The sequence below is a fragment of the Lygodium microphyllum genome, chromosome 16, assembly GCF_053477565.2.
Source record: "Lygodium microphyllum isolate KBCC chromosome 16, Lygodium_microphyllum_v1.1.10, whole genome shotgun sequence".
In the NCBI taxonomy this organism is placed as follows: Eukaryota; Viridiplantae; Streptophyta; class Polypodiopsida; order Schizaeales; family Lygodiaceae; genus Lygodium; species Lygodium microphyllum.
In genome coordinates, this window is record NC_141150.1 from 146,292,636 (window position 1) to 146,300,135 (window position 7,500).

The following is a 7,500-nucleotide window of genomic DNA, read 5'->3' on the forward strand; positions in this document are numbered from 1 at the left end:
AGGGGGGGTGCGGTGGGGTGTGCCGTGACGCGGGGTGGGGTGGTGTGGATGCAGCGGGTTTTCCGAGGTGGGGTGCGCGGGGGCGTCGTGGGGGGGTGACGCGGGGTGGGGTGGGTCGAGCGGGGTTTTCGGAGGCGTGGAGGGAGCGGGGTTTTTCGAGGTGGGGTGCGGGGGGGGCGTCGTGGGGGGGTGCGGTGGGGTGGGGGGGTGCGCCGTGTCGTGGGGGGTGACGCGGGGTGGGGTGGGTCGAGCGGGGTTTTCGGAGGCGTGGCGGGGTGCTGTGGAGGGAGCGGGGTTTTTCGAGGTGGGGTGCGGGGGTGCGCCGTGTCGTGGGGGGGGTGACGCGGGGTGGGGTGGGTCGAGCGGGGTTTTCGGAGGCGTGGAGGGAGCGGGGTTTTTCGAGGTGGGTGCGGGGGGGGCGTTGTGGGGGGGTGCGCCGTGTCGTGGCGGGTGACGCGGGGTGGGGTGGGTCGAGCGGGGTTTTCGGAGGCGTGGCGGGGTGCTGTGGAGGGAGCGGGGTTTTTCGAGGTGGGGTGCGGGGGGGCGTCGTGGGGGGGTGCGCCGTGTGGTGGGGGGGTGACGCGGGGTGGGGTGGGTCGAGCGGGGTTTTTGGAGGAGAGGTGGGGTGCTGTGGATGGAGCGCGGTCTTTCGAGGTGGGGTGGGGGGGGGGGGCGTCGTGGGGGGGTGCGGTGGGGTGGGGGGTGCGCCGTGACGCGGGGTGGGGTGGGTCGAGCGCGGTTTTTTGGAGGCGTGGCGGGGTGGTGTGGAGGGAGCGGGGTTTTTCGAGGTGGGGTGCGGGGGGGGCGTCGTGGGGGGGTGCGCCGTGTCATGGGGGAGTGACGCGGGGTTGGGGTGGTCAAGCGGGGTTTTTGGAGGAGAGGTGGGGTTTTTGGAGGAGAGGTGGGGTGCTGTGGAGGGAGCGGGGTTTTTCGAGGTGGAGTGCGGGGGGGCGTCGTGGGGGGGTGACGCGGGGTGGGGGTGGTCGAGCGGGGTTTTTGGAGGAGAGGTGGGGTGCTGTGGAGGGAGCGCGGTTTTTCGAGCTGGGGTGCGGGGGGGCGTCGTGGGGGGGTGCGGTGGGGTGGGGGGGTGCGCCGTGTCGTGGGGGAGTGACGCGGGGTTGGGGTGGTCAAGCGGGGTTTTTGGAGGAGAGGTGGGGTGCTGTGGAGGGAGCGGGGTTTTTCGAGGTGGGGTGCGGGGGGGCGTCCTGGGGGGTGACGCGGGGTGGGGGTGGTCGAGCGGGGTTTTTGGAGGAGAGGTGGGGTGCTGTGGAGGGAGCGCGGTTTTTCGAGGTGGGGTGCGGGGGGGCGTCGTGGGGGGGTGCGGTGGGGTGGGGGGGTGCGCCGTGTCGTGGGGGGTGACGCGGGGTGGGGTGGGTCGAGCGGGGTTTTCGGAGGCGTGGCGGGGTGCTGTGGAGGGAGCGGGGTTTTTCGAGGTGGGGTGCGGGGGTGCGCCGTGTCGTGGGGGGGGTGACGCGGGGTGGGGTGGGTCGAGCGGGGTGGGGTGGGTCGAGCGGGGTTTTTGGAGGAGAGGTGGGGTGCTGTGGAGGGAGCGGGGTTTTTCGAGGTGGGGTGCGGGGGGGCGTCCTGGGGGGTGACGCGGGGTGGGGGTGGTCGAGCGGGGTTTTTGGAGGAGAGGTGGGGTGCTGTGGAGGGAGCGCGGTTTTCCGAGGTGGGGTGCGGGGGGGCGTCGTGGGGGGGTGCGCCGTGTCGTGGGGGGGTGCGCCGTGTCGTGGGGGAGTGACGCGGGGTTGGGGTGGTCAAGCGGGGTTTTTGGAGGAGAGGTGGGGTGCTGTGGAGGGAGCGGGGTTTTTCGAGGTGGGGTGCGGGGGGGCGTCCTGGGGGGTGACGCGGGGTGGGGGTGGTCGAGCGGGGTTTTTGGAGGAGAGGTGGGGTGCTGTGGAGGGAGCGCGGTTTTCCGAGGTGGGGTGCGGGGGGGCGTCGTGGGGGGGTGCGCCGTGTCGTGGGGGGGAGACGCGGGGTGGGGTGGGTCGAGCGGGGTTTTCGGAGGCGTGGTGGTGTGGCGTGGAGGGAGCGGGGTTTTTCGAGGTGGGGTGCGGGGGGGGGCGTCGTGGGGGGGTGCGGTGGGGTGGGGGGGTGCGCCGTGTCGTGGGGGGGTGACGCGGGGTGGGGTGGGTCGAGCGGGGTTTTTTGAGGTGGGGTGCGGGGGGGGGGGGGGGGATATGCGCCGCGTCGTGGGGGGGTGCGCCGTGTCCTGGGGGAGTGACGCGGGGTTGGGTGGGTCGAGTGGGGTTTTTCGAGGTGGGGTGCGGGGGGGGGGGATATGCGCCGCGTCGTGGGGGGGTGCGGTGGGGTGTGGGGGGTGTGCCGTGTCGTGGGGGGCTGACGCGAGGTGGGGTGGGTCGAGCGGGGTTTTCGGAGGAGTGGTGGGGTGGTATGGAGGGAGCGGGGTTTTTCGAGGTGGGGTGCGGGGCGTCGTCGTTGGGGGGTGCGGTGGGGTGGGGGGTGCGCCGTGTCGTGGGGGGGAGACGCGGGGTGGGGTGGGTCGAGCGGGGTTTTCGGAGGCGTGGTGGTGTGGCGTGGATGGAGCGGGGTTTTTCGAGGTGGGGTGCGGGGGGGGGCGTCGTGGGGGGGTGCGGTGGGGTGGGGGGGTGCGCCGTGTCGTGGGGGGGTGACGCGGGGTTGGGTGGGTCGAGCGGGGTTTTTCGAGGTGGGGTGCGGGGGGGCGTCGTGGGGGGGTGCGGTGGGGTGGGGGGGTGCGCCGTGTCCTGAGGGAGTGACGCGGGGTTGGGTGGGTCGAGCGGGGTTTTTCGAGGTGGGGTGCGGGGGGGGGGGGGGGGATATGCGCCGCGTCGTGGGGGGGTGCGGTGGGGTGTGGGGGGTGTGCCGTGTCGTGGGGGGCTGACGCGAGGTGGGGTGGGTCGAGCGGGGTTTTCGGAGGAGTGGTGGGGTGGTATGGAGGGAGCGGGGTTTTTCGAGGTGGGGTGCGGGGCGTCGTCGTTGGGGGGTGCGGTGGGGTGGGGGGTGCGCCGTGTCGTGGGGGGGAGACGCGGGGTGGGGTGGGTCGAGCGGGGTTTTCGGAGGCGTGGTGGTGTGGCGTGGATGGAGCGGGGTTTTTCGAGGTGGGGTGCGGGGGGGGGCGTCGTGGGGGGGTGCGGTGGGGTGGGGGGGTGCGCCGTGTCGTGGGGGGGTGACGCGGGGTTGGGTGGGTCGAGCGGGGTTTTTCGAGGTGGGGTGCGGGGGGGCGTCGTGGGGGGGTGCGGTGGGGTGGGGGGGTGCGCCGTGTCCTGAGGGAGTGACGCGGGGTTGGGTGGGTCGAGCGGGGTTTTTCGAGGTGGGGTGCGGGGGGGGGGGGGGGGGATATGCGCCGCGTCGTGGGGGGGTGCGGTGGGGTGTGGGGGGTGTGCCGTGTCGTGGGGGGCTGACGCGAGGTGGGGTGGGTCGAGCGGGGTTTTCGGAGGCGTGGTGGGGTGGTATGGAGGGAGCGGGGTTTTTCGAGGTGGGGTGCGGGGCGGCGTCGTTGGGGGGTGCGGTGGGGTGGGGGGTGCGCCATGTCGTGGGGGGGTGACGCGGGGTGGGGTGGGTCGAGCAGGGTTTTCGGAGGCATTTGTGGTGTGGCGTGGAGGGAGCGGGGTTTTTCGAGGTGGGGTGCGGGGGGGGGGGGGCGTCGTGGGGGGGTGCGGTGGGGTGGGGGGGTGTGCCGTGTCATGGGGGTGGCGCGGGGTTGGGTTGGGTGGGGGAGTGACGAGGGGGGAAGGGGCGAAATTTGGAGGGGGGGGCGAATTTTTGGGGCGGGGGGGGGGGAGGGGTGGGGTGGTGTGTGTTGAGGGGGGGGCGAAATTTCGAGGGGGGGAAGGGGAGGGGTGGTGTGGTGTGGTGTGGTGTGGTGTGTGTTGAGGGGGGGGGGGGATTTTTGAGGGGGGGGGGGGGAGGGGTGGTGTGGTGTGGTGTGTGTTGAGGGGGGGGGGTGGTGTGTGTTGAGGGCGGGGGGGGGGGGGATTTTTTTGGGGGGGGGGAGGGGTGGTGTGGTGTGGGGTGGTGTGTGTTGAGGGGGGGGGGGCGAATTTTTGGGGGGGGGGGGGAGGGGTGGGGTAATGTGTGTTGAGGGGTGGGCGAAATTTGGAGGGGGGGAAGGGGAGGGGTGGTGTGGTGTGTGTTGAGGGGGGGGGGGGGGGATTTTTGAGAGGGGGGGGAGGGGTGGTGTGGTGTGTGTTGAGGGGGGGGGGGGAAAGGGTGGGGAGGTGTGTATTGAGGGGGGGGGCGAATTTTTGGGGGGGGGGGGGAGGGGTGGTGTGTGTTGGGGCCGGGGGGTGGGGGGCAAATTTTGGAGGGGGGGGGAGGGGTGGTGTGGTGTGGTGTGTGTTGAGGGGGGGGGGGAGAATTTTGGAGGAGAGGTGGGGTGGTGTGGGTGTGTTGAGGGGGGGGGGAGGGGTGGTGTGGTGTGTGTTGAGGGGGGGGCGGGGTGGTGTGGTGTGTGTTGAGGGGGGGGCGGGGAATTTTTGAGGGGGGGGAGCGGTTGTGTGGTGTGTGTTGGGGGGGGGGGTGGGGTGGTGTGTGTTGGGGGGGGGGGGGATTTTTGGGGGGGGGGGGGGGGAGGGGTGGTGTGGTGTGTGTTGAGGGGGGGGGGGGAAAGGGTGGGGAGGTGTGTATTGAGGGGGGGGGCGAATTTTTGGGAGGGGGGGGGAGGGGTGGTGTGTGTTGGGGCCGGGGGGTGGGGGGGCAAATTTTGGAGGGGGGGGGAGGGGTGGTGTGGTGTGGTGTGTGTTGAGGGGGGGGGGGGAGAATTTTGGAGGAGAGGTGGGGTGGTGTGGGTGTGTTGAGGGGGGGGGGAGGGGTGGTGTGGTGTGTGTTGAGGGGGGGGCGGGGTGGTGTGGTGTGTGTTGAGGGGGGGGCGGGGAATTTTTGAGGGGGGGGGAGCGGTTGTGTGGTGTGTGTTGGGGGGGGGGTTGGGGTGGTGTGTGTTGGGGGGGGGGGGGGGGGGGGATTTTTGGGGGGGGGGGGGAGGGGTGGTGTGGTGTGTGTTGAGGGGGGGGGGGAGGGGATTTTTGAGGGGGCGGGGAGGGGTGGTGTGGTGTTTGTTGAGGGGGGGGGGGGTGGGGAGGTGTGTATTGAGGGGGGGGGGGGGCGCGAATTTTTGGGGGGGGGTGGGAGGGGTGGTTTGTGTTGGGGGCGGGGGGGGGGGGGGGGGGGAAATTTTGGAGGGGGGGAGGGGGTGTGTGGTGTGGTGTGTGTTGAGGGGGGTGGCCGAATTTTGGGGGGGGGGGGGGGGGGTGGGGTGGTGTGTGTTGGGGGGGGGGGGCGAATTTTTTGGGGGCGGGGGGGGGGGAGGGGTGGGGTGGAGTGTGTTGAGGGGGGGGCGAAATTCGGAGGGGGGGAAGGGGACGGGTGGTGTGGTGTGTGTTGAGGGGGGGGGATTTTTGAGGGAGGGGGAGGGGTGGTGTGGTGTGGTGTGTGTTGAGGGGGGGGGGGGAATTTTTGAGGGGGGGGAGGCGTGGTGTGGGGTGGTGTGTGTTGAGGGGGGGGGCGAATTTTTGGGGGGGGAAGGGGCGAAATTTGGACGGGGGGGGGGGGGGGGGAGGGGTGGGGTGGTGTGTGTTGAGGGGAAGGCGAAATTTGGAGGGGGGAAGGGGAGGGTTGGTGTGGTGTGTGTTGAGGGGGGGGGGGGGGATTTTTGAGGGGTGGGGGGGGCGAATTTTGGAGGGGGGGGGAGGGGTGGTGTGTGTTGAGGGGGGGGCCAATTTTTTGGGGGGGGGGGCAAAATTTGGAGGGGGGGGGGGAGGGGTGGTGTGGTGTGGTGTGTGTTGGGGGGGGGGATTTTTGAGGGGGGGGGGGGGGAGGGGTGGTGTTTTGTGTGTTGAGGGGGGGGGGGGGGGATTTTTGAGGGGGGGGGAGGGGTGGTGTGGTGTGTTTTGAGGGGGGGGGGGGGATGTGGTGGTGTGTGTTGGGGGGGGGGGGAAATTTTTGGGGGGGGGGAGGGGAGGTGTGGGGTGGTGTGTGTTGAGGGGGGTGGGGGGCGAATTTTGGAGGGGGGGGGAGGGGTGGTGTGGTGTGGTGTGTGTTGAGGGGGGGGCCAATTTTTTTGGGGGGGGGGGGGGGGGGCAAAATTTGGAGGGGGGGGGGGGAGGGGTGGTGTGGTGTGGTGTGTTTTGAGGGGGGGGGGGGAGGGGTGGTGTTTTGTGTGTTGAGGGGGGGGGGGGGGGGGAATTTTTGAGGGGGGGGGAGGGGTGGTGAGGTGTGTGTTGGGGGGGGGGATTTTTGGGGGGGGGAGGGGTGGTGTGGGGTGGTGTGTGTTGAGGGGGGTGGGGGGGGGAGGGGTGGTGTGGTGTGGTGTGTGTTGAGGGAGGGGGGGGGGGGGAATTTTTGGGGGGGAGAAGGGGCGAAATTTGGAGGGGGGGGGGGAGGGGTGGGGTGGTGTGTGTTGAGGGGGGGGCGAAATTTGGAGGGGGGGAAGGGGAGGGGTGGTGTGGTGTGGTGTGGTGTGTGTTGAGGGGGGGGGGGAAGGGTGGGGAGGTGTGTATTGAGGGGGGGGGGGGGGGCGAATTTTTGGGGGGGGGGGAGGGGTGGTGTGTGTTGGGGGCGGGGGGGGGGGGAAGGGTGGGGAGGTGTGTATTGAGGGGGGGGGGGCGAATTTTGGGGGGGGGGGGGGGGAGGGGTGGTGTGGTGTGGTGTGGTATGTGTTGAGGGGGGTGGCCAAATTTTTTGGGGGGGAGGGGTGGTGTGGTGTGTGTTGAGGGGGGGGGTGGGGTGGTGTGTGTTGAGGGGGGGGGGGGGGGGGCGAATTTTGGAGGGGGGGGGAGGGGTGGTGTGGTGTGGTGTGTGTTGAGGGGGGGGGGGAGGGGTGGTGTGGTGTGTGTTGGGGGGGGGGGGTGGGGTGGTGTGTGTTGAGGGGGGAGGGGTGGGAAATTTTTGGGGGGGGGGCGAATTTTGGAGGGGGGGGGGGGGAGCGGTGGTGTGGTGTGGTGTGTGTTGAGGGGGGGGCGAATTTTTGGGGCGGGGGGGGAGGGGTGTTGTGGTGTGTGTTGAGGGGGGGGGGGATTTTTGAGGGGGGGGGGAGGGGTGGTGTGGTGTGTGTTGAGGGGGGGGGTGGGGTGGTGTGTGTTGAGGGGGGGGGGGGGGGGGGGGGGGCGAATTTTGGAGGGGGGGGGGGAGGGGTGGTGTGGTGTGGTGTGTGTTGAGGGGGGGGGCCAATTTTTTGGGGGGGGGGGCAAAATTTGGAGGGGGGGGGGGGGGATTTTTGAGGGGGGGGGAGGGGTGGTGTGGTGTGTGTTGAGGGGGGGGCGGGGAATTTTTGAGGGGGGGGGGAGGGGTTGTGTGGTGTGTGTTGTGGGGGGGGGGGTGGGGTGGTGTGTGTTGAGGGGGGCGGGGGGGGGATTTTTTTGGGGGGGGGGGGGAGGGGTGGTGTGGTGTGGTGTGTGTTGAGGGGGGGGGGGATTTTTGAGGGGGGGGGAGGGGTGGTGTGGTGTGTGTTGAGGGGGGGGCGGGGAATTTTTGAGGGGGGGGGAGGGGTTGTGTGGTGTGTGTTGTGGGGGGGGAGGGGGTGGG